Source organism: Eurosta solidaginis, chromosome 4 (assembly GCF_040869045.1).
Source record: "Eurosta solidaginis isolate ZX-2024a chromosome 4, ASM4086904v1, whole genome shotgun sequence".
NCBI classification, from domain to species: domain Eukaryota; kingdom Metazoa; phylum Arthropoda; class Insecta; order Diptera; family Tephritidae; genus Eurosta; species Eurosta solidaginis.
Window position 1 is genome coordinate 54,837,298 of NC_090322.1, and position 26,914 is coordinate 54,864,211.

The 26,914-nt window shown below is 39.2% G+C and overlaps 2 protein-coding genes across 6 annotated transcripts in view; one reads left to right on the forward strand and one right to left on the reverse strand.

The window, feature by feature from the left end:
• LOC137249786 (succinate--CoA ligase [ADP/GDP-forming] subunit alpha, mitochondrial-like) overlaps positions 1-26,914 on the reverse strand; it is a 152,932-nt gene that overhangs the window by 89,291 nt on the left and 36,727 nt on the right. The gene's annotated exons all lie outside the window — the stretch shown is intronic.
• The window catches only part of LOC137249780 (uncharacterized), a 6,100-nt gene continuing 3,520 nt past the window's right edge, over positions 24,335-26,914 (forward strand). For 3 of the 4 annotated variants that reach the window (XR_010952532.1, XR_010952533.1, XR_010952535.1), the window contains exon 1: positions 24,335-24,597. The gene's annotated coding sequence lies outside the window, so the exon portion shown is untranslated. The remainder of the gene's footprint in view (positions 24,598-26,914) is intronic. The other variant, XR_010952534.1, reaches the window with a different exon arrangement.

The following is a 26,914-nucleotide window of genomic DNA, read 5'->3' on the forward strand; positions in this document are numbered from 1 at the left end:
ATATCGCGTCGGACGGATCCAAGCGATATTGCCCCTACGACGGTCTCAGTCCTGTCAGAGGACTAAAACTGAGATTGAAAGAAAGGTAAAAGTTATAAATGTAAAAATCAGATATCGTTAAGAAAAGAGTTATGGGAAAAAGAGTATAGGAAAGCAAGGAAAAGCTATGGAAAAAGAGAAGAAAAAAATTATTTTGGAAAAATAAAGGAATGCAAAAATAAAACAAAATAAAGATGGAACTGAAATTAAGAAAAAAAACTTGAAATTGAAAATTGGGCTATGCCGTTGGGCGCCATTGTTTTCTTTATTTATTTTTTTTTTTTTTGCCGCAAGAGTCATTTTTTTTTATAATTTAGGACACATTATTTTCCTTTGATTCGGACGGCAACCGCGCGTCCGAATAACTTCTAACCTAGTTTTGGTTAGCTCTCCTACCTTCTAGTGGGTATTGGAACAACTTCCAGCATTTAGATATGTATATGTATGCGCGTTAGGTTTTGTTTTGTTTTCAGCAACCCTCTCTCCGCGACGCAGACGCCTCTGTCACAGGAAAGATCGGTGAGTGCTAGATGATAAGGTATATTTACCAAAACAAAAATTACTTGCCTACGTACATATATAAATATTGAAAGTATTGGAAGCTGAGTGCGGTAGAGAAGCTATCGGCGCAAGGAAATGCACGTGTGGTTTTTATTATTTTTCGTTTTATTTTTCTTTCCTTTTTTTATTCCCAATCTCTCACCCCATAGAAAAAAAACCAAAAAGATAAATAAACAAGGTGAAGAGAGTTTCGTTATAAAACTTCACAAGCTTAGTTTATTTAGACAATAATATTATATAAAAAAATGAAAAAAAAACGTGATAAAGGGGGAATAAAAAATCAAGGTCTAATCTAACTTAAACACCTAAATTTAAATATACGAATTCAAAAAAGTAATCTACCTTCAGGTAGGTATAACTTCAACAAATCTTAACGCTCTAAAATTTGATAAAATCTCTTAAATAACTAAACTAATAGGAACCCAAATAAAGCAATGATATCAAAAATTCAACAAAAGGAACTCAATGAAATCAAAAATAACTAAAGTGGACTACGAAATTTTGATGCGAATTAAAATTAAAAAAAAATGGAACAAAATGTGATCAGCCATAAATTAATATAACCGAACTTCAATGACGGGGAAGTTTGTTACATGTAAGTTCCAAGGGATGGGGAATAAAAAAAGGAAAGAAAAATAAAACGAAAAATAATAAAAATGTGCAAAGATAAAAAAAACGACTAATGCGCAATGCAATATAAGATCAATTTATAAACTAAAATCCAAAAGTGAAATTTTCTCGATTAAAAATAATAAAAAAAGCAAAAAAAAATGTATGACAAATGATAAAACCGTGGTACATCGGACGACCCTCGTTCGCCGATAGCTTCTCTACCGCACTCAGCTTCCAATACTTTCAATGTTTATATACGTAGGCAAGTAATTTTTGTTTTGGTAAATATACCTTATCATCTAGCAGTCACCGATCTTTCCTGTGACAGAGGCGCCTGCGTCGCGGAGAGAGGGTCGCTGAAAACAAAACAAAACCTAACGCGGATACATATACATATCTAAATACTGGAAGTTGTTCCAATTCCCACTAGAAGGTAGGAGAGCTAACCAAAACTAGGTTGGAAGTTACTCGGATGCGCGGCTGCCGTCCGAATCAAAGGAAAATAATGTGCCCTAAATTATAAAAAAATGACTGTCTTGCGGCAAAAAAAAAAAATAAAGAAATCAATGGGGCCTATAAAGTGAAAACTAATAATTTAAGTTCAACAAAAATGAAATGAAAATAAAAACAAGCAAAACGCGAGATAAAAAGATGACGATAAAAGTGTTTAGCCTTTTGCTGGTGAGGAAAACGAAGAGAGATGCAACGGAAAGGGGGGAGGTGATCAAGGTAAAAGATGAAAGGCAAAGGGAGGTGGAAAGAGGAATACAAAAGGCTAGACAACAATACAGCTAAAATAAATTTTAATGTTTAAAACGAAACAACCCGAATTTAGGAAACAGAAAAAAAATTTCTATTAAGCAAAAAAAAGGAATCGGGTGCGAAATAAAGAGGGACAAAAAAAACTTACTTTGATGTAAGATAACAAGAGGTGTTTAACAAAAATTGTCTTTTCCAATTTCATAAAAACAAATCAATTGAATAAAAAAATTAGTTAAATGAAACTGAAGAAAACATACAAATAACTATGGCAAAAAATCCGAACAAAAAGCAAAAGCACGAAAATCGAGTTTGGGAAAATTATAGAAAAAAAAGGAGCTAAGCACAAAAAAGCAAAAAAAAAAAAATATTGGAAGATTCCAACGAAAGGAAAGAAAGGGCAAAGATCAGCAAAATCGCGATGTAGATAATAAAGCAATGGAGCTAAAAAAAATAATTAGAAAAATATGAGGAATTGAAAATAACTAAGGGAAAAGGAGAAACTAATTTAATGAAAAGGGCGATGACTTAGTCTAAAATTGATGTTAGGGCAGATCGAAATTTAAAAAGAGTAAAAAATAATAACTAACATAACTAACTTATGAACTAAGAAAATTAAAGTGTGCTACGAAGAAACAAACAAAATTTCTGGTAATTGAGATGCAAACAAAAAAAAAAAAAGCAAAGATAATTTAACTCTGGAAATAAATAAAGCAAATAAAACTACTTAATTTCAATTATAGAAAAAAGAAGATAGGTATTAGCGGCAGTCACGGCTCGTTTTTCCTCCCTCTCCTCGCTCTTCTCGCTCGATTCTGGCAAGGCGTTACTTAGATATGGATGCTTGGTTGCTGTGGCAGGAGCGTTTAGGGGCACCCTCATCGCCTTTGGACGTGGAGTCCAACACCAAAATTATGCTTCTCCTTTCCTCCCTTGCAGTAGTTGATGTAGATACCTTTACCAAATTATTTATATGCATGTATTGTGTGAGTTTATGTGGTGGTGGTGGTAAGCCAGTTAATTATTCTGGTCCGACTGGCGGTTTCCTACAGGGGTGGTACAAAGTTTTTTTCTGAGAAACTAGCAACAAAAAAAAAACAACGAGACGGTGGCGACTTGGGTGCAAGTGAACGAACTCTTTTAATTTTACGTGGTAGCTCGTCTTATTACGATTTCAAATTCAAATTTCAAATGTATTCGAAATGGCGGGCACAAATTTTATTTTTTTTTTAACTTACTTTTCCACACACCGTATGCAACATTAGGCGACATTATTAAAAGGTAAGCAATCTCCCCCCCTCAAAATTTAGAATTTGACGTACATTTGTAAGACGAAAATTTCCAAAATTGAGTAAAAGGTCTCAAAACTTACGCAAAAGCAATTGCTCCGTTTTCACCAATATGGCCCATTATCACATTTTTTGTTTTTTACTTTTAATTAAATTTATGAATTTATTTTTATACACGATTTATGGCGACGTTCACCTGCCACCCAAAAATGGTTTACATAATACAAAAAAAAGGAAACCTATGAGACTCACCAATTTAGCCGCTGTCTAGGGTATTGTACTCCGGTTCTTTTGGGTTACCGGTACCTTCAAGCCCGTTACAACGGTGCAGCACTAAACTTTTTGTTTAAATCTTTTAAAGAGAACTTTTTATGTTTTTCATACACGGGTAAAAAGGCTTCCGCACTCACTTGGATGTACTTTACATTTGAGACATGCCCTGCCATCGTTTGGCGATCGTACCTCATAGATCGAAAGCCCTTCTTTCTCACCACTTTCACTCAAGAACGAAATACACCAATACATACAATCCTATTTTGGCGGGAAACGACAGACATAAACTTTCACGATACTAATTTCACCCACACTAACAGATACATATTCATACATCCAAATCACGTTACTAACACACAAGGGTAACTCCGTTGCTGTTAACGCACAGATGCAGAGGTGTTCGGACTTTTGCAATGTTGCATTGACCCACAGGCTGCCGCTACAACAATTTGTGATCGGTCGCACCTATTAGGTGGGGCGAAGCACTGCTACAACAACAACAACAACTTATAGTAATCAATCTACACTGTAAATTAACATTTAAAAAATAAATTTTTCGTTTCACTGGAAGGGGAGTAGATGTAGGGTTATTTATATTCTTGTAATAAATATACTTTGTTATATTTTAAATTTTTTATTATTAGCATAGATGTAACACTCCTTTATTGCTACAAAAAGCTAGGTATATTCCCAGACATCAGAGTGCCGATATATTGCTGTTTAAATGTTTTTGTTTTTGTATTCAATAATCGAATGTACATAAATTTAAAATTTTTCTTGTCACACTTATGCTGCTACAATCCCAAAAGTTTTATAGGCTGTCTTGTTTTCATTTCGAATTCAAAACACGTTGCGAACATTTTCTATTAGCAATATAGGAGTATTACATATACGATTATTAGATTTTTTATTATTATAAAAAAAATAAAATATTTTAGTCATCAAAAATATCTTTTAAAAAAATAAAGTTTAAATAAATTATTCAAAATTATATAGAAAATTATTATTTTCTATAATGATAAAGTACCATTTTTGTCGAAATGTGTAAGTAAAGTGTGGTTTTCTTCGTTTCATAGAAATGATATGGTGAAGATAAATGGATACCAACTTTTCAGAGTTGATAGAAGTGGTTATGGTGGTGGTGTTGCGATATATGTAAAAAGGAGTATGTCCTGTAAATTGTGTTGTTGTTCTAGTCCAGGTGATCCTGTGGAATATGTGTTTGTTCATATGTTTTCTGATAATAATAGTAGGCTTCTTATCGGCTGTGCATACAGACCGAATCGACTAGTAGATTTTTCCGCGTTTATTGAATTTCTTCAATCGTTACTATTAGACTATGACAATATTATCATCGCTGGAGATTTTAATAGTAACCTACTGGTGAATGCCACTTTAAAACAAAGCATGGAATCTCTGGGACTTTTTCCCACAAACTGTGCTATACCAACGCATTTCACAAATACTAACTCTTCTCTATTAGATTTATTTTTTGTCAATGATCTTCATAAAATGATTCACTACACGCCACTATCCGCCTCCTGCTTCTCAAAACACGACCTGATATTCCTAAACTACAACTTCCAAACATCATGTAGGCCAAGTTCATTCGCGTGTCGCAATTACAGAAGTATAGATTATTATGCTTTTGCTGAGTCCGTTCAGTCGGTTGAATGGAGCTTGATTCGTACGTTAACATCTGTTGATGACCAGACAAAGTTTCTGCAGGATAATATAAATAAGTTATTCGATGACCACGTTCCACTAAAAATAAAAAAACCTAAATACAAGAATAGCCCTTGGTTCAATGCTACATTAAAACACCTTATCCACCTTCGTAACCAAGCCTACTCACGGTGGAAAGGTACAAAACAGTCGAAGCGCATAGCTGCTTTAAAACAGCTCGGCTTACTGCAAACAAAGCCATAAGGCTGGCCAAGGCAAATTATTTTAAGTATAAGTTTAGTTCTGCTTTGAATACAAAAGAAAAGTGGAACAAAATCAAACAAATAGGAATTGGTAAGACCAAAAGTGACCTGTCTCATCCCCCTGATGTCGACATCAACGAAATAAATAATACTTTTGTAAGACTACCAAACTCAGCCGACAATGTGTGTATTGATAACTACTCCGTGCGTGTTAATGTTGACACTAGCCCTTTCGAGTTTTTTTGTGTCGATAATTGTGATGTTGTCCAAGCCATACTTTCTTTGAAGTCTAACGCAATGGGGCTTGACGGTATATGTTCAAAGTTTTTAAAAGTCATTCTTCCCAAAATCCTTCCCCACATTATCTACTTGGTCAACTCAATTTTGACGACCGGTGTCTTCCCAATATACTGGAAAGCTGCAAAAGTTATTCCAATCCGTAAACAAAATAATGAGTATCGACCAATAGCCAGACTCCCTTTCCTCTCTAAGGCCGTTGAACATATTCTACATGGGCAAATCGTATCATATGTACATGAATACAAGCTCCTGTCAGACAGTCAGTCCGGTTTCAGGTCAAAGCAGAGCTGTACAACGGCACTATTATCTGTGACAGAAGAAATTCGTGAGCGAGTGGATGAAAGTTACATTGCCTTCTTAACACTTCTTGACCACTCTAAAGCTTTTGATTCTGTAGACCACACTCTGCTCTGTAGGAAGCTGGTAAACTTATTTAACTTCTCTGGTCATGCAGTTGCCCTTATAAGATCATATCTTGGCGATAGGACTCAAGCAGTATGTATAGATGGTGAAAAGTTTGACTTCCTACATGTCTTAAGAGGCGTCCCTCAAGGCTCTATCCTGGGTCCTCTGTTATTTGTTCTGTATATCAATGACTTACCCGTTGTCCTTAAGTATTGTAATGTTCATATCTACGCTGATGATGAGCAATTGTTTACGTGTTGTCCTCGTGATCAAACTAGCTTGTGCATAAGTAACTTAAACCACGATTTGAATCAAATATGTATAAACCCGAATAAGTCAAAATGTATTGTTATTCATAGAAGGTCTTTTCCCACTAATGATTTAGAGAATGTAGTGTTCGACAATTCCGTTATAGAATACGTAGATACGGCGAAAAACTTAGTTGTAATTTTTAACAAAACATTGACATGGAAAGACCATATTTTTAGAACGGTTGGGAAAGTGTATGGAATGCTTCGTACACTATGGTTAACACACACGCCTTTGCACATAAGACTACTTCTGGCTAAAGCGTACTTAATACCTACGCTACTCCACGGTTGTGTGATTTACTCAAACTGTGACTATCTGTGCAAGAACAAACTAAATGTTGTTTACAACAACATTGCTATATATGTTTATGGGTTGAAAAGACTTGACCACGTATCTCAACATGCTGAAAGGTTGCTAAACATTTCTTTCGAAAATCTTTTAAAAGTCAAAACACTGTCCTTCGTCCATAAATTGATACACACGAAGGAACCTCACTATCTATATCGTAAGCTTATTTTTCTGCAATCATCAAGATCGGTGCTTCTTCTTAAGCACATCAGATACCGCACGCTAACCTCTGAGCGCTAATTCTTTGTTACTGCAATACGTCTTTGGAACTCGCTACCTACAAGTCTTCGACTCTTAAGTAATGCTCTGCACTTCAAAAAAGAGCTAACATCATTTTTTAACGACTCTTAAACTGGATCTCAAATTGTTGTTGTTAAAATGTTCATTTCTAAGTCCTTTTCCTTTCTCTGTGTCTTCTTTCTTTATTTGTTAAATACTATTCAATCTATAACCAGCCAAAGGTTATCATCACTACTGCTGTCTTTTAATATTTATTAATTACTTTTCTTTAGTTTTAAGATTTACATTTACGTACATAAATATTTCACTATTGTCCGTTATATTTAATTTAATTTGATTAATCTAATTTATTATTATTATAAATGTTCAATTTTTATAGCTCATGCTATTCATGACTAGCACTGTTAAATAATTTGTCAAAATTGTTGTGCTAAGAACAAATTTTCAAATAAATACATACATACATACAAAGTATTTTTAGCAAAAGTTTTTTAACATTTTCGAAAGCTGTTGTGGTTTCATTTGTCCAATTTAATTGCTTGAGTTTGTGTTTAATTCATGTGCTAACATTTCATGTAGAGGACTATAAAAATTTGTGTAACTTATTTATAGAAATTGGTTTTTCAAAATTTGTTATGATTTCAATTCGATCTAAAGATGGTTTAATGCCTTCGCCTGAAATTTCGTAATTTAAGAAATTTAATTTATTTATACCGAGATTATATTTTGAAGGTTTGATATTTAAATTATATTCTTCAAGTCTTTTGAAAACTGGTTTTAAATTATTCATATGTTGATGCTGTTGTAGCGATAAGGTTGCTCCCCGAAGGCTTTGGGGAGTGTTATCGATGTGATGGTCCTTTGCCGGATACAGATCCGGTACGCTCCGGTACCACAGCACCATTAACGCGCTAGCCCGACCATCTCGGGAACGATTAATGTGGCTACATTAAACCTTCAGGCCATTCCCTCCCTCCCCACCCCCAAGTTCCATGAGGAGCTTGGGGTCGCCAGAGCCTCGTCTGTTAGTGAAACAGGATTCGCCGCGGATAGGTGAGGTTGACAATTGGGTTTAGAGGAGCTATATATTGCGCTGGCAACCTGAAGGATTGCGCTACACAGCTCCTTGAATTTGGTATTTTAGTCGCCTCTTACGACAGGCATACCTACCGCGGGTGTATTCTGATCCCCTAACCCGCTGGGGTATTTATATGTTGATCTTCATTATCAGTGGCAATAAGAATAACATCAATGTATGGAAATACAAAAAAAATCTAAATGAAGCGTTGTTTCGTAAACCGAAAGGCATTCTTACGAATTCAAACATTCCAAAAGGGGTAGTTATTGCTGTTTTATGAATGTCTTCTTCTGCCATTGGAATTTGGTGGTAAGCACGCACAAGATCAATTTTGGAAAAAAAAATTTTGTTTTTTAAATCAATTGTTAAATCGTGGATATGTGGTAAAGGATACCGATCTGGTGTAGTAATAAAATCAAAAAGAAAATTCCCCTAATGAGTGTTACAATAGGAAGACAAAAAAAATTAAAAATAACATTTTATTTTTCGTGCGAAAAATGTATTCTCCCATCATCACTTCCATAGGATCCTCCACTACATCCTAAACTTGAGATAATGCTTGATTTCGCTCAGCCTGTGTTGTTTGATGTAGCGAAAGTAAAATTTTACTAAGCTGAAACGTGTTATTGTTATTTTATTCCCAACGTACACAAAGCAAATGTCGATCATATTGGACATCCACGTCGGTGGTATTACGCTACCGACTGTCATCCCTACCTTCGATCAGGACCTACATTTTGGCGAGCACGCAGCCGCAATTGTACATAAAGTCCAGAGCCGTGACAAAATATCTTGCCGGTAGCGCTTGAGAAAGATAATGAAACACTCATAAACACTTATAAAACAAAGCAAAAAGAGAAACACACTGGAGGAAACTGCAGGCCTGTCAAAACACCGCACCCAGAACTGTCTTCTAATGTCTCAGAACAGAATACTCAGTAACCTAGACATCCAAACAGACATCTGAGTTAAAAGGCGCCTCCCAGGAGCTTAAGAAGTCATGTCCGTAAGCACTATGACGAATTCAGCCGTATGAAGAAAAGGAGGATAAAAAGACCCTCAGATACATCCACAAAAAGTCGTGGACTACTGTGCCAGAAATTTCCCGATGAACCCCAATCTTAAAGCAAAATACCCGGAACTCGCACTTGAGGAAGCACGTCATTCTATCTCAACTTCGCTCAGTATACTGCAATAGGTTAAACTCTTACTTCTAAAGAATCAACCCCGGCATACCCAATGTTTGTCCTGCTGTTGTTGTTGTAGTGATTAGGACACTCCCCGAAGGCCTTGGGGAGTGTTATCGAGTTGACGGTCCTTTTCCGGATGCAGATCCGGTACGTTCCGGTACCAAGCCCGACCATCTCGGGAACAATTTTTTATGACCATATGCGACCTTCTAGGCCATACCGCCCTCCCACCCCCTAGATCCATGAGGAGTTCGGGGTCGCCAGAGCCTCGGCTGTTAATGGAACAGGATTCGCCACGGATGGGTGAGGTTGACAATTGGGTTTGGAGAAGCTATGTATTGCGCTGGGGGACAATGTATGTCCTGCTTCCAACATGCTGGGAGACAATGCATGCCCTGCTTCCAACGTGTCCCCACATGACCCCAACCATCTTTTCAATTGCAATGTGGAAACAACGCCTGTAACACCCTTATATCTCTGATACAACCCTGTTGATACAGGAAGTATCTGTTGTTGTTGTTGTATTAACGATAAAGACACTCCCCGCAGTTTTTGGAAGTGTATTCGATGTTGATGGTTCTTTGCCGGATATAGATCCGGTACGTTCCAGTAACAAGCACCATTAAGATACTAGCTCGACCATCTCGGAAACTATTAATATGACCACAATAAACCTTCTAGGTCATCAGGTGAGGTTGACAATTGGGTTTCGGAAGCTCTGAAGCTATAAAGCTTTGTTTTGCGCTTATCAACCGCACTGACTCTCTAACGGGATATTGGTGACAATATGCACCTTCACTGCAACAAAAACAGCAACATTTTATTACTACCCAAGACTGTAATTTTATAATTCTCTCGATGACTGCTTCGAATGTTGTGTTCCTGTTCGCTATGCCAATGCTGGAACGGTCAATCTCCCGTGATTCTAAAGGCAACTTGTGAGACTATAAAAGTATTAAGTCGAGGATGTATAACCGATTCAAAAAATAAGGATCTTCTTCCGACTTTTCAAAATACTTAGTTTTTCAGTCAAACTTCTATCATCTTAACCAGCAATGCCATAATCTACTTAGCCAGTTGTAAGCTTAAAATTTGTAACAACCCGAAACTTGAGAAACTTGAAAATTTCCGTCTAATTTTGCTTATGGATGTAAAAACAATCTTCTCATGATATTGCCAGCTTTTTTCCTGAATTTTTTATTCGACCTATTAATCTGAATTTTTTCAATCGGACCTCTATCCGTATAACTAGACAGTTTTATTTGTATTCTAGACCATGTCATAGACTTACAAACTGCTCTCAGAAGTCTTCTGGTGTTGAAACCGATTTCTTCCTCGGGTTCAGATGGTGTGCCAAACTGTGTGCTTCAGTTCTGCGCTGTTAATTTATATAAGCCATTCTTAAAACTATTAACTATTTAAACTATTAAGGACAATCAGATCAATGCTGCTGACAGTCTTGAAAATAAGCACAATTAGCATGGCAGTGGAGGTGGAAAGGAACCTCGAAAACCTGGAAGTAGTATCAAATGACAATTGTATTGCTGTAGGGGCGGCGGTGCTGGAGTGGACAAACAGCTCAACGATGCTGCGCGTCTTAAAAATAAGCATAAGACGCTACGATCAGAGGAGATGGAAACTGAGCTCCAGAACCTGAAATCAGCTGCAAAAATCCATTGCATGAGCGCAGTGACGGAGAATTTCGAGAGAGAGAAACAGCTCAATTGAGCTGCGAGCTTTACAGATAAACCTCTAAGACAGGAGTGGCGTCGAGCGAGCTCCTCCTGATGTTGAGGAGGGTTCGTTTGTGGTGGCGCTGATACAGAAGCCATGGCTATCATCTGCGGGAAAGGTTTCTGGACTCAGCACGCGCGAATTCAGCGTAAATTACGCAAATACTTTAAGCATGGTTAGAGCTGCAATCATGATGAAGAAACACCTATACTTATCCTCCTAAATGGCCCATAATGTGGAAGCTCCACAAGAAGAGTTCAGAAGTCTGGTGGTGGATCAAGAAGGGCGCAGAGTAATGGCGCAGATGCGAATGCGCATCACAGCTTATGAAGAGGAAACGACACTAAGGAAAGAGGTGAGTGAATCCCTCAGAAATATGTAGCAGGAAAACTGGGGCAGCCTTAAGAGTACAGGAGTTGGAGAAATGCAAAAACTTCTTATCAAAACCGCTGACAACTGCGTACAACAGAGCTTGTCCTCTGAGAAGATTCTAGAGAAAGCAAAGCCAGCATGGTGGAGTAAGGAGATGAGTCTTCTTAGAGCGCAGGTAAAAGAGACTTTTTAGCTGGCAAAAATTGCGGAAAGCGAGTAGTGCTCGGACGAATATAGAGATATGTTGAGGATCTTTATATGTGAAATCAACAGGTCGAAGAGAGTTTCATGGAAAAATTTTTGTGTGGACATAGAGGGCTCCAGCGAAACGACGAGACTGAGGAAAGTCCTATCTATGAGTGATGCAGTCCAGGGACAGAAAAATAAGGACGACAGGGAATGGTCACACAGCAATAAGGAGTGCCCTGAGGTGCTACTCAGCACACACTTCTCAACTGGAGACGATGCTGAAGAATTGTGCAACAACATCTACAATCCAAATTCAGAGAGAGCAGTACCAGGATTGGTGACAAGTACAAAAACTTAATGGGCGATACAAACTTTTGTGAAGTTCAAATTACCGTGCCCAGATGGGCGATTCCCTGGTATGCTGTAGATGGCAGGTGTAAGGATTGCAGAATAGCTTAGAGCAATCTTTCAGGGTTGCATAAAACTGAGCCACGACGCACCGCAATCATGGAGAACAGCCCGAGTAGTATTCATACCGAAAGCGGGAAGAACCAGTCATCTGCACCGAAAACCAAATGCTATCAAATGTAGGGCGAACAAACTACATTTTCCCGTGCCTTATCTTCGAAGAAGATCTTAGGGCCATAATATAACCGGAAGGTTGGCGCAAGGGTGCTTGAAAATATTAATATTCGCTAAGACACTGATATACGAATATTAACTACCAGCAGGGTACTTAAGTATTAAATGGATATATTTACTTGAATGTTTATAAATTTTGTATTAGTCCATCGATTTTGTTGAATGAAAGCTTATTCTTTTTTTTTTGTAATAAAACAGAGCTTAGAGAGAAAACAAAAAAAATCTGCAAAAACTAACTGATATACGAATACTAACATATATGTACCAGTAGGGTACTTAAGTATTAAATGGGAATATTTACATGAATGTTTATAACTTTTGTATTAGTCCATCGATTTTGTTGAACGAAAGCTTATTTTTTTTTTTTTTTTGTAATAAAACAGAGCTTAGAGAGAAAAGAAAAAATCTGCAAAAAAGTAAAAAGTTTTCGAGATCCTTCCTCGCAAAGTACAAATTTTGTTATATTTTTACAAAACAAATTTGAAAAATCTGTAATGATTGTTCGTTATCTTTGAATCTGCAGGGCCCCGCAAAACTGTTTATAGCTAATTTTATTATCTTTTAAAAACTTCAAACCGTTCCGATCCAGTGTAATAGTTCCATTATCCGTCACCGTCATAATGGATTGTTTCAGTTTAAATTTTGTTCGGAATTGAATTATGATTTTGATTAAAGTTTCATGGGGGTTTATATTTAATTAAAGCAGAAAGTACCACTACAAAGGTACGCGTAATATTTAATGCCTCGAGCCCTACGGCCAACGGTAATAGCTTAAACGATATTTGTTTACTCGTTGAAGCTTATTAGAGCTTTGTTTCTCATAAGGAGTTCCATGAGTTAATTACTTTAGCTGATGAAAAGGCTAATTACTTTTACCATAAGACGCGCCTGAAGCGCTTATGTCCCAAAAGGAAATGTAACTGAAATAGTCCAAAAGGCACAAAAAGGTGGACACAGTTATTTACTACAAGCGGAACATACATTAAAATAAATCCTTACATTGAGAATGTTGAAACAAATAAGTTTAAGCACACGCTGTTGGGATTTCGCAATAGGCAAAAGGATTTTTCTTTGGTTTGTTATGAATTTCTCTACATATCAATAGATGGTTACTATTTGTGATTAAATAATGAGTTATCATACAATTAAACAAGACAAATACGCAAATATGAATATTTTGATGATCAAAAACGGAATATAGTTTTTTTTAATCATCTTTTGGAATCATATCTGAATCAAATGTGTTTACTTTAGGTGATCACCAACTTTTAATAATTTTTTTCATTCAGCCTTCTGAATCTTTCTGATTATCTTTGTTGACTGAATAATGATTTACAACTTTTACTTGTTGTTTTTAACAGCAAACATCACAAACAGCCAGTCAACTTTTTCTACTGGCCTACTGTGCTACTGCCCTGGAGACCTAGTTTTTTCAAAAACAAGCAAATAAATAAATATATATATATTTATATATATATTCTCACGCCACAAACTCACCACACTAGCTATCAGCTGACCAATAAACACACGACAGGGTTGCACGTAATATTTAGCATAAAGGTACATGCATATAGAACCCGTCGTGAAGAGCTTCGCCTTCTTTTCCTCTACGGAGGTGATGTAGTCACTTTCTTGTGCTGGCCATTGGGAAGTGTCTTCTTGCAGCCAAGAAGGTCCCTTCCACCACAGCGATTTGTTGACCAACTCAGACGCAGGTAATCCTCTACTGCCTAAATCTGCTGGGTTTGACTCTGAATTCACGTGCAACCAGTCCTTATTTCCGACCATGTCGATGATCTTGGTGATCCGATGTGTGACGAAAGTGGACCAAAAACGGGGTGGTTTCCTTATCCATGCGAGGACGATAGTTGAATCCGTCCAAAGGTGGACTTTAACTGGTCCCAATTTGAAGTTCCTGAAAATTGATTCGGTGATTTCCGCCAACAGCACGGCTCCGCAAAGTTCCAAACGTGGAAGAGAAGCGTTTTTACTGGCGCTACTCGGGTTTTTGGCTAGAAGCAAGTTTGTGCAGACATCATCATCTTTTCGGATGTGTCGCAAAATCCATGGATCTCAATGTCGGTTCCTGGTGAGAAGCTAACCCAGTTAGGTATCCTAGGTATCCTTATTTAATCAATCTCATGGTATTGGTCGGTGATGGTTTTCCATCGTTCTAGCGTACTGGTAGATACTGGTTCATCCCAAGCAGTGCCTTCGAACCATATACTCTGCATTACCCCTAAGGGATCGAAAAGTTTGGCGATTGCTGATAGTATCGCTTTCTTCGTAATGTTTTTGGGATTGTCCAGCGTCCCTGCTTTAAAATAGAAGATATCTGAGTGGACATTCCATCGAATGCCTAATGCTTTGACTGAACTGGTATTTTCGAATGCCAGGAAGCCCTCACTGAGCAGATCTGCTTTGGGGATGTCCCTTAGAATGTCCTCTGAATTGGATGTCCATTTGCGAAGGGGAAAGCCCGCCGAGTGTAGCACTTGACGAATTTCATCTCTGGCTTTAATGGTCGATGTGATTGTATGTCCCCTCGATAGCACGTCATCTACATACATGCATTCCCGCAGTATGCTAGACGCTATAGGGCTTGAATTTGCCACGTCGTCCGCTAGTTGTAGGAGCGTTCTTATTGCGAGATATGAAGCGCAATTCACTCCGAAGGTAACCGTCTTTAATTCGTAGAGACTAATAGGGTCATTCGGGGAAGTACGATACACAATGCGTTGAAATTTGGTGTGATTTTCGATCACCCAAATTTGTCGATACATCTTTTCTATGTCGCTATTGAAGACGAAACGGTATAGTCTCCATCGTAAGATTAATGTGGGTAAATCGGCTTGTAGAACTGGGCCTGGAAGGAGAATATCGTTTAAGCTATTACCGTTGGCCGTAGGGCTCGAGGAATTAAATATTACGCGTACCTTTGTAGTAGTACTTTCTGCTTTAATAGCGGCGTGGTGGGGCAGGAAATAATTATCCGAATCGTCAGATAGGATTTTGTTTTTGATTTTTCTCATATGTCCGAGAGTTTTATACTTTGATAACACTCGAACATACTCTCTACCTAACTCTGGGTTTTTTATTAGTCGTCCCTCATTCCGGAAGAATTGAGAGCATGCTCGCTTCAGGGACGGTCCTAAATTAATATTGTTAGGGTAATTCTGCCGGAATGGTAGTGACACGGTGTACCTTCCATTCTCACTTCGTTGCGTTGTTTCTTTAAATAGTTGTGCGCAGTACCTTTCATCTTCATTTAATATTTTGTTTCTGGGCATATTTTCTACTTCCCAGAAAGTTTTGAATTGGTTGTCTAACGCAACCTCGTTATAGAATGGCATGATGTTCTTCGTTGGACCCGGTGCTTCGATTCGACCGGTTAGTATCCAACCGAACACTCTCTCTTAATCCATTTATTTAGTACATTCTTTTTTATACCGCTCATTATAATTTGGGGATATATGTCTCCGCCAAGTATGAGGTCTACGTCTTCATTGACGTAGACCCTCTTGTCTGCCAAAACCAAGTCTGGGAATGCCTGCATGGTCATTGCGTTGATATGGCAGGATGGAAGATTCCCAGTGAGCTTAGCTAGAACGAGAACGGGTGTAGTCAGGCTGAAGCAGGGATCCACTGGTGAACGTAATTCGCTGGAAAATTGATTCTACGTTTTAGTCTTTCAGTTATAAAGGAATATTCGGACCCAGCATCAATTAATGCCCGCGCGGAGAAGTCGGTACCATTGTGGTGTATGGGTGGTTGTCCCGTTTCCTGTCTTTTCCGTGCCTGTGCCGACGTTGATGAGCTATTATCCGCATCTTTGAAAGGATTGCGCACCGCCGGTTTCTGAAGTGTATCCGCCTGCAGGAGCGTGTGGTGACGATAGTGGCATTTGGAACAGTTGTACGAAATGGTGCACCTCGTCACTGTGTGTCCTGGGGATAAACAGTTCAGGCAGCCATTTGTGGGTTTAACGAATTTAATCCTTTCTACCGGGGTTAAATCGCAAAAACGTGAACAGTTGCGTAATCTGTGCTCAGTAGATTTGGGCATTTTACAACTTGATTTTATTGTTTGCTTGGATACTTTTTTTTGAAAAGCTCCAAGTCTTTTCGTAGGGGTTTCTGTCGATTGTCGCGACTCGTTTGATTTTTGCACTTTAGAAGTGGCATTCCCTGTAAAACCAGACATGGTTTCAAGTGTCTGAAAACGATTTGACAAGAATTTGTCCATATCCTCCCACTTGGATATGTCCGTTTTGTGATCAATGCTCTGCTCCCATTCAGGTAATTTTGTCGAGCATAAATAGGTAATAATCGCATCCAAATTTGAAACATCTATCTGATGGGTTTTTAAGGATGCCAAACAATTATTTATGTCGCGCTGTAAAGTTTTAATTGAGCTGCGCACTATCTATCTTTTTCAGATTAAATAAAATTTGTAGTTGTGAGATTACGAGAATCCGTTTATTCTCGTATCTCCAACATAGGTTTTTCCAGGCTGTTTCGAAGCCTTCATTTGTCAAGGGACATTTCTTTACGATGTCCTTTGCCTCACCTTGAGTTTTTTGGTTAAGGTGAAACAGTTTTTCTACCGGGCTTAGGCGATTATTTTTATAGATGGCCGTGAACAGGTCACGAAACGTTGGCCAAGATAGGCAGTCGCCCTTGAATACCTCAGTATCGCAAGCTGGCAGGCGGATACTATGTTGGCGCGCGCGTTCTCCCTCAGGTCGAACCTCCCTATCCTTTTCCTACTTCAATTTAGTTTGAATTTCAGCCATGTTCGACATGCATCGCAGGAATACGGCATATGCCGCTTTATGCTTGATCTTGACCGCTGAAATCTTTTTTTGTCAAGCGTGTCAGAGACAAGAAACTCATCGAGGGCGGTCTCTGCTTTTGCCCACTTGGCTTGCAACTCTTTTTGCTATATTGCTAGAGTGTGTACTGTGTGCAGAGCCGCACTGATATCATCAAAATCGGCCTCGAATTCGATTATTCGATCGGCCAATCTTATGTACGATTCCATATTCGCGGATGAAAATATGTGCACAAATTAAAACAAGGGGATGTAAAACTGAAAAAACCTGTGCGAATCACCCAACCAACAACGATTAAAATATGATAAAATTAATTTTAATTTGTTTATTTTTTCTGACTTTGCAGATTATTTTGTGCCGTAAAGCAGGGAGCAGGGGGAGCGTGTTGCAATGTGTATTGTGTGAAATAGAAAAGGGGGGCCACTTGCCAATACACTTGCGATTTTTTATTATAAAATAAGTGCGCGCGCTGATATGAAACTGGGCGAAAAGTGTAAACATTTAATAAAAATCTTGTGCAAAAAGAGACTGTGTAACGCAAACTTAATATAGATTAGTGCAAATTAGAGTGACACAAAGGAAAATTGAAAAATTGTCGCAATCGAATGGCGAAGTTATGTGCACCTCCTCCTTGTGCTGTGTCCGGAGAGCCTTACCGCTGGTGGGGGGACAGACCAGATAGTCACAAGGAATCTAATAACGTTAATGTTTCGCGTTTGCACTTATTTTATATTTTTGACACTAAAAAATTTTTAAACTTTTCGAGTTTAATAACAAATCACTACGCGTGTGGCAATATCGATTTTATACACGGTTTTACTTATTTTCATAACCAAAAAAATTGTGGCAAGAAATATTGCACTTACTTTGTGGCGATTTGCTGTTCTGGTGATGATGCGACAAGATTACTTGTGGTGTTGCAGTTGGTTTCAACTGGCTGTCGCTTGCTCAGTGTTTTACCAAGATGTTGTGTTTAACCTAGGACTGTATCATCAAGAAAGTATATGACCTGTTGTGTATCACCAAGATGTATTGTCTTTGAATTGCACTAAAGTGTACCACCAAGCGTGTATATGTTTTTGCATGGATTTGGACTGTATATAGGCGTTAGTTCCTTGTTACGGGGAGATACGACCAAATTTTCGGCCGGGGTGCGTATGCTCCTGAGTCGGTGGGCGCACCGGGGTCTTGTTTGTTACTTTTAAATTTCTTAATCCTTTTTTACCTTTCCTTCCTTAGATTTTTTTTTAAATTCTTCTTATCCTTCCGATCCCAATCCCTATTTCCGTCTTTTGAACAGGGACCGTCATGATAACAACGTCGTTTGGGTTCACCTGACCGACAAGTGTCATCATGACAATAAGATAGGGATTAGCGAAGTGCTCATGCCAGGGTTCCTTCTTTTGGTTTCTACAACTGGACTAAGTGGTACCTGGTATGACACTTAGCTAGAAGACGGACGCTAGTAGGAGGTCGTGGCGAGCTGTTTAAGCTACCTTACCGGGAGTTTTTTATCTTTAAGATATACGCACACATTACCTGAATTTTCACACATACACACATATATACACAAACATACGAAATTGGATTTTTGTTTATATATATTGCTTCCACATTGAGTTTTTTTATACATTATTAAATATTTGTTTATATTTTTGGATTTTCAGTTTTGCCCTACATTTGTTATATCCTTGCTTGCCCGATTTCTTTTATATTGTTTGCATTTTTGGGTATTTCCAAATATATACGTACAATACTGTCTTAGTCAACTTTCCTTTTTATTTGATTTGTGGTTTTTATAATTTTTTTTCTTTTCGGGGTTTTGTGTCGGCGGATATCTGTTTCCTGAGAGAGTAACCCGGGGTATACTAGGGTGTTCGAAAAATACTTTTTTTCTTTTCGGTAAAATTTTTTTACATTTCTTATTTTTATATCAGACAGTGAATGTCTGACAAAGGCCAAGACACGGATCATAGCAATAGGAGAATTACTAGGAGTCGCACTCGGGAACTAGAAAATCTGATTGCCGGATCGATTTTTAATCAGATTGATACCGGTATTCCACGGGCCACTGACTTTGTGCCCACAGATTATTTTAATAGGTGCGCTTCGCGGATCTTCGGGCGGTATTCCGATGGGAAACGCTCCACCAATGGTTTCTGGCGGTCTTAATGTTCCTCGCGCGGACGCCAATGAAAACGCAACCGGCGTTGAAAAGCTGAGCCGAATGATGGCAATGATAGATTTGGTTGTAGAAATGGCGGCAGAGGTGCGGAACATTAAAGCCAATGTTGAAAGCCTTGGTGGCCGCGTGGCAGAGATGGAGGCGTCTGCGAAAGCGTCGTGACATCGGCCCGCCTTGTCATCTACGCCCCAAGCTCAGAACCAGAGGGGGGAAACTACCGGACGCGATGGTACTCCGAATGCCAATCAGACTACCGAGCGAGATGGCGGTAACCCTCCCAGGTGGGAAAAACTAGACTTAGAAAAATGGCACATCAAATTTGATGGGACCGATAAGGGTATAAGCGTCGAAAGCTTCATCTTTCGAGTCGAATGTATGTGGGAGCAACACAATATTTCCTACTTCCAGCTTTTCACGGACTTCCATAGTCTGGTTTCCGGCGGTGCCTTGAAGTGGTGTTGGCAGGTCCTAGAGGACCATGCAGATGAGGATTTCGGCTACTTCGAGCTGAAGGCCGAGATCCTAAGCCACTTCAAGTCTGCTGAGTCCGACTATGAAATAACCCGTGAAATAATGGAACGGAAACAGCAGCCCGCAGAAGCTTTCGACGACTTTTATATCGCAGTTCACAACATGACGTTCCGTTTGCGGAAGAGAATCCCTGAGAGGGAATTGGTTGGCATAATTAGGGGAAATCTTAAACCGTACCTATCCGACCTGACCTTCGCCATTAAAATGGACTCGTTGGCGGAGCTCAAAGCTGAGTGTAAGAGAGCGGAAAGATTCATTAAGTAAAATAAGAGCCGGTCCAGAGCAGTTAATGAGATGGGGTTCGACCAGCCCGATATATTGGGAGAGAGAAAGATATAAGCTTTTGATAGAAAGCCTCAGCGCCCACCCCAACACCAATCCCAATCCTCACCCCAACACCAACCCACAGCCAACCCCAATAGTGTCCGTCCTTCTGTCAATACGTCCGCGTCCAAGTCCACTGTCAACTCCTTTTGTGGTTCTCCCTTCCACTTGATGTTGTGTTTTTCGTGCGGTATGCCGGTGGATCACTTTGCGAAAAACCCGGCAGAAGCACAAAAGCCGAATAAGTGTACGTCCTCGTCTCACAATATGGTATGCTTTGCTTGTGGTAGTGATTAGTTCTTTTGCGTGTTTAAACCAAAACAGGGAAACCCCAGGCTGGCGGAGTTAACCGGGGACTCCAGCCAGAAGACAGGCAACCCGGCAACACTCAAGTAAAAATTTTGAGAAGTGAAACAGGCAGGAATGACACGGGAAAAAAAGGAGATTAAGAGTTTACACCAAAGAAAGCTAGAGTACGAAGAAGCAAGAAAAAGAATATTTTGTGGTAAAATAAATGCAAGTAGGAAAAACAGAAATTTTAAGAAGATAGCGAAGATGAGGGAAAAAATATTTTAAAAGGCAGAAGAATAAAATAGTTTCAACAATTGTTACAGTGAAAGGAGATAACAGGTTTTACGCCAAAACAAAGATAGGAGGTCATGGGGTCCTGGCTCTCTTGGACTCAGGGGCGAGTGCCACCTGCTTAGGAAAAGGTTCAGCGGCACTCCTGTGCGGTAAAGAGGCCTTGATTGTGCCAAACAGGGGCCAAAATATCCGAACCGCGAACGGGGAGGAAACCGCCGTGGTAGGTGTCATAAAGTTACCAGTTGTGTGGGATAATACGACCAGAGAATTGGAATTTCTGATAGTTCCTGATCTGCAACAGGATGTATATTTTGGGATAGACTTTTGGCAGGCCTTTGGTATGCGTGTTGGGAGTAAAAGTATGAATGGGAACGTGTGTCCAAATGTTGCCAGTGTGGCGGAGCTTGTACCCGCCGAGGGTGACTTGTCTTTCGACGCTGTGTAGCACGTTTTAACGCCGGAGTAAGATGCGATGTTGGAGCGTGTAAAAGCCCAATTCCCGTCTGGGGTTAGGCCGGACAGACAAAGAGGAACACGTCATCGAGGTGGTGGACGAGAATCTACCAGTCAATCAACGCCATTACCCAATTTCGCCGGCCATACAGAAACTCATTTACGCAGAATTGGACAGAATGCTGAACATGGGAGTAATCGAAGAATCAAATAGCAGTTGGAAATCGCCGGTTTCGCTCGTAATAAAGGGCACAAAGAATCGTCTTTGTTTGGATGCACGAAAGGTGAATGAGAAGACGATTATAAACGCATACCCCTTACCCCACATCGATGGAATCCTCAGCAGGTTGCAGAACACACGCTTTATCTCCGCAATTGACCTTAAGGACGCTTTCTGGCAGATTCCCCTCGAGAAGAAGTCCCGCGAAAAGACTGCCTTCACTGTCCCTGGCCGGCCCCTATAGCAATTCACGGTCATGCCTTTCGGCTTGTGCAATGCAGCACAACGTATATGTCGTCTTATGGACATGGTCATTCTGGCCGCTTTACGTGAATGTGTTTTTGTTTATTTGGATGATTTGCTGGTGTGTTCTGAAGATTTTATGTCCCATATGGGTGTGTTGGAAAAGGTCACTGGCTTATGACTTCGAGATTAAATTCATAAACACAAATAATTTCGGTTATGCCGATGTTCTATCGCGCCTTATTAAAAACACAATCCCCGATTCAGAAGAATTCATCATAGCTTCCATTAAACTAGAAAATGAGGTAAATTCAATTTTCACAGAAAGTATAGAGAAAATGCCGATCACACATAAAATGCTACAATACGAGACTGCAAGAGATCCAGTCTTGAAAGATGTCTTAGATTTTCACCAAAGGGGATGGCCACAGAAATTACCGGAAAACACAGAGATCAGACAGTATATTGCCCGCAAAGATTCTATTACCGTTACTAAGGACTGCATAATGGTAGGAAATCGTATTGCGATACCTAGAATCTACCAAAAGCGAATCCTAAAAGAACTTCACCGAGGGCATCAAGGTATACAACGAACAAAGGCAATCGCTCGTAGCTATGTATATTAGCCCACGATAGATAAAGATATCACTAACTTTATTAACGATTGTCATCAATGCACAGCGGCTGGAAAGTTTCCAACAAAAACAACGCTAAGGTCGTGGCCTACACCCGATGGCCCATGGCAACGTGAACACAATTCAAGTGCGCAGAGTTTGAAAATTTCATGCGAGAACGCGGTATCCAACATCTTTGTTCCAGCCCATACTACCCTATGTCCAATGGTCAGGCGGAACGATTTGTCGATACACTCAAGAGGGCTTTAAAAAAACTTTTCGAGGAGGGTACAACCGATCAAAATTTACATTCTTATTGAGTTATCGCTCCAACTCGAACGAAAATTGCATGGGATCCAAATCACCGGCTGAACTACTTTACAATCGAAAATTCACATCCGTTTAGATTTACTCCATCCACCTAATGAAAAAAAAGAATAGAGCGAAAACCGTACTACTGAAATGCGAAACCAGTTCAACAAAAAGCATGGATCCAAGCAAAAGCAATTCTCACCCGACGACAACGTGTACGCTGCAATACATACATCGAACAAGAAGTTTGAATGGAAACCAGGCAAAATCATAGACCGTATCGGCAGCGTGATGTACAACGTTTTAATGGACACGGTAAAGCTGAAAAAGCTACACGCAAATCAGTAACGCGTTCGTGGATCACAGGCTCAACAGACACCTAAACGCGAGGATCATATTTTAGATCACTTAGACGAAATCTCAAGCACTCAAATCGAAAACTACAACGTGGATCATCTCGAAGATCACCGTAATGACGGCCCTGAGCAAATCATTGAGGAAGAACGTTCTACGCCACTCAATAACGTAGAACAAGCGCCTCCGCTACGTCGCTCAGGCCGTTCTCGACGAGCTCCACGTAGATATTCACCGGAACAATCAAACTAAACAGCGAAGGTGTTGGGCACATGATTGCCATCATCTGGCAACAAGGAATTACATTTTGACGTTTTTGATATACATGCCGAACTTGATATGAGCATTAGCAAGAATACACACGTGGAAAATTTGAGATTACAATTTATTATATTATTGAGTTTTACTTTACTTTTTGGAATTAATTTTGAATACTAATAAAAGTTAAATATAAACGTTTAAAAGTACAAAACGTAACAGATTAGCGATTCCTATCAGAAGTAAAATGGATGAAGCAATACAGTCAGTGCTTAAGCAAATGCAAATTCAGCAGAAGCAACAACACGATGACATGCAAAAGTTGATGGAAAAATTACTTCCCAAAGGGACATCACAACCCGTAGGTAATACATCCGATTCAAACAAAGGCCCAGAGTTCATCCTAGAAGCGCTTGCAGCCAACATATCTGAATTTTGTTTAAAGCCTTCCGCGATTTACAACCAGATTGACTGAATTTTTGTATGTGTGCGTGTCGGGTATTTGACGCTTGCCCCGCGACTATCAAATAAAAACCCATCAATCAACATTTGCATTGAGAAAACCGTAGCGTTCGGACGTGAATATGTCGTCATCGGATGATGACTTTTTTTTACTTGCAACTACAGCAGTTTTATTAAATAATAAAAAAAATTAATAAAAATTTTAGTAAATAATAATAAAAGCTTTACATTCCATAAAGCTGGTAAACATTGATAATTTTCAATAAATTTTAATATAAATTGCTGTTCTTCCGCGCACTTTTTCATTTTGAATGTCGACACAAACTAAATACAACACTGCGTTTTGTCAATCACATCCCGCGACTATCAAATAAGCTAGCGTCAAATGAAAGAATCAAAAATTTTTGATTTTCATCAACGTGTAGCCGACAACAAATATGTGTGTCACGAAGCCACCCGACTGCACTAACACACACAAAATTCAGTCAATCAGGGCTCGAATTACATATTCCGTGATCGAAACGGCAATCGTACGAATAAACATCACGTGACTGATCGTACGAATGGCAATATTGGTATTATGAGGTACGTTCAGTAACGTATCGTAATTTATGACAGGCAGTAATAGATTGAATGGTGATTTGTAATAGATACTTTGACAGTTAAATGTCATATTCTGATTGTAAATAAGAAAAATTATTTATTTACATTGTGGAATAAATTCCTAAGCAACTTTTAAAAGGAAAAAAGGGGAAAAGAATTGCTTACAAAGAAATTAACACAAGTAATTCTAGTGATGAGTGCACAATTAATAAGAAAAATATAAAAAAGAGGTGGAAGAGAGTTCCTCCTAGTTGCCAAAACTAAAGTTTTAATTTTACTGATGCTTCTAGTTTTTGCTCGGACCAATTTTAATTTACTTAAACCTAATGAATTCAATAAAGTAATATTGTACGAAATCGTTAATGGTGCACGAATGGAATTTTAGTCAAATTCTATACGGCAGCATGACACATTCACCATTAAAATAATAAAACAACTTGTGCTAATCTCAAAGGCAAATTTGTCAGCTTCCGTTTTCAGATTCGCGATCATGGATCTAAAACGAGTCTTTTCACACCCGTCTCAATATTTTAGGACGTGTAATAAGAGTGTAATGCTGTCGTATAAAATTACCGAAACGAAAAGTAGTTTGTCCAGACAATTGTACCTGCGGGAAGATTCCAATCTGTGCCGCTTACGCTGGAATACATTCCCCTAATGCATATAATAAAGATATATGTACTCTTTGTTATATGTAATTTGTATATTTAACAATTTGCAACAGGGGTCGACTGCTAATACTCGTCAAACAATATCGGAAGTGGCGTCAAACAACATGTTGTTCACGTAAAAAAAATGTGTATAAAGGGGTTTTGCACGGCTTTAATATTGACCCCAAACAGGTGTAACACCTGCCGGGGTAGTATTGTATAAGTGCGGCCGAATCCCGCCCATGCATATAGGTGTGAAATATAGGTAATTTTTCGGTTTTTCTTGAATATCTTTTGATATACTCAAAATATGTCTTTTCCGCCTTATGATCAATGATAGAGGGGTCAAGGTGTGTTATTTTCCACCTCACGATATATTTGAAAGTATATTAGCAGCCATCCCTCTTGTAAATAATTCGTTATTGTAATAAAGATCGCAACAATTTGGTAATTCTATACGACAGCATGACACTGCTAATACGCGTCCAAAAATATCGAGAGAGGTGTGAAACGCGTATTGACATCAGTATTAATAAGAAAACTTTTATCTCTGTCTGGAGATATTTGCAGTTGAAGTTGACGATTTTCATGTGGTTGTTGTAATGTTGGGTACCCACAAAAAAAATTGTGAACATAAGTGTTTTGCGCGGATATAGTTTTGGTGTCCAAACCGGTGTTGGACCCACCCAGGGTAATTTTTTATAAGCGGGGTCGAAGGCCGCCAATGCGGAAAGGTGTTCTGCGCAAAAATACTGTGGATCCCACCCCCGGTTTCGGAGGGACCCGTGGGTCATATTTCTGTTTTTCGTTAATATCTTTTGACCGACTTAAAATTTGTCTTTTCGGGTTTCGGATTATTAATACTGATATCAAGACGCGTCGGCGTTGAAACCTCTGTCGATATTTTTGAACGCGTATTAGCAGTGTCATGATGTCGTATAAATCTACCAACAATTTTTATAAGGTGTTCGAAGTACCGGTACTCTAGGCTTCCTTTACGTGGTTGTTGTTGTTGTAGCAGTGCTTCGCCGTATCCACTAGGTGCGACCACTCACAAATTGTCATCAATAGGCTCTAACGGGAGTCCTAGGAAACTTGCAGTTTCAACAGGGGTGGAGCAGAGTGAGGGGTGTTAGAGGCGTTGGTTCCACAGTGCAATGACATAGATTTTTGGTGTCATGTAGGGAAACACTGCAAGCAGACATACATTATTAATGTCGGGGTTGAATCTGGATAGTTACATGTTACAGTATTCAATTGAAGTTGAGCCAGGGAGTGTGCTTCCTCTTCTTTGAGTTCTGGGTATTTTTCCTTAAGAACTGGGCTCGCCGGACAATTCCTGGCATAGAGGTCCGACGCCTGTTTGTGTAAATCTCTGAGGATCTGCTTGTGCTTTTTTGCTTCATACGGTTGTGTTCTCAGGTGCCGTATTTCCTCATAATGCTTGCGGAGATGACTTCATAAGCCCCTGGCGGTGTGGCCTCTTCAATCAGATATCTGTTGAGATTGATATTCAACAGAAACAGTTCGTTCAGCATTTCATTTCTGTGCCTACTGGGGGAGTACTCTCGCCTCATTGTTTAGGTGGTGTTCTGGGGACATAATAAGACAGCCCGTAGCAGTTCTGAGGGCAGTAATTTGCCAGGCCTGTATTTTCTTTCAGTGAGTAACCTTTAGGCTGGGCGACCATATCGGGGACGCGTAGCATGCAAACGGCCGGCCAATTGTTTTGTAAGTGGTAATAAGCGTTTTTTGTCTTTACCCCAAGTGATGCCGGTAAGAGATTTTAAGATTTTATTATGACGTTATATATATTAGGAAAAATTGCAGTTCCATTCTTCCCAAATTTTTGGGCGTAATGCACCCGGTAGCGTAATGCTATCATCGTGGATGTTGAATGTGGTCCACATTTGGCGCGTCCATGTTGTAAATAAGGTTGCCGATGCTTTGGTCGGTGGCAATATCAGGTTTGGTAAGGCGAAATAACCGGAGAGATCGATGTGTGGGCCTGTGGT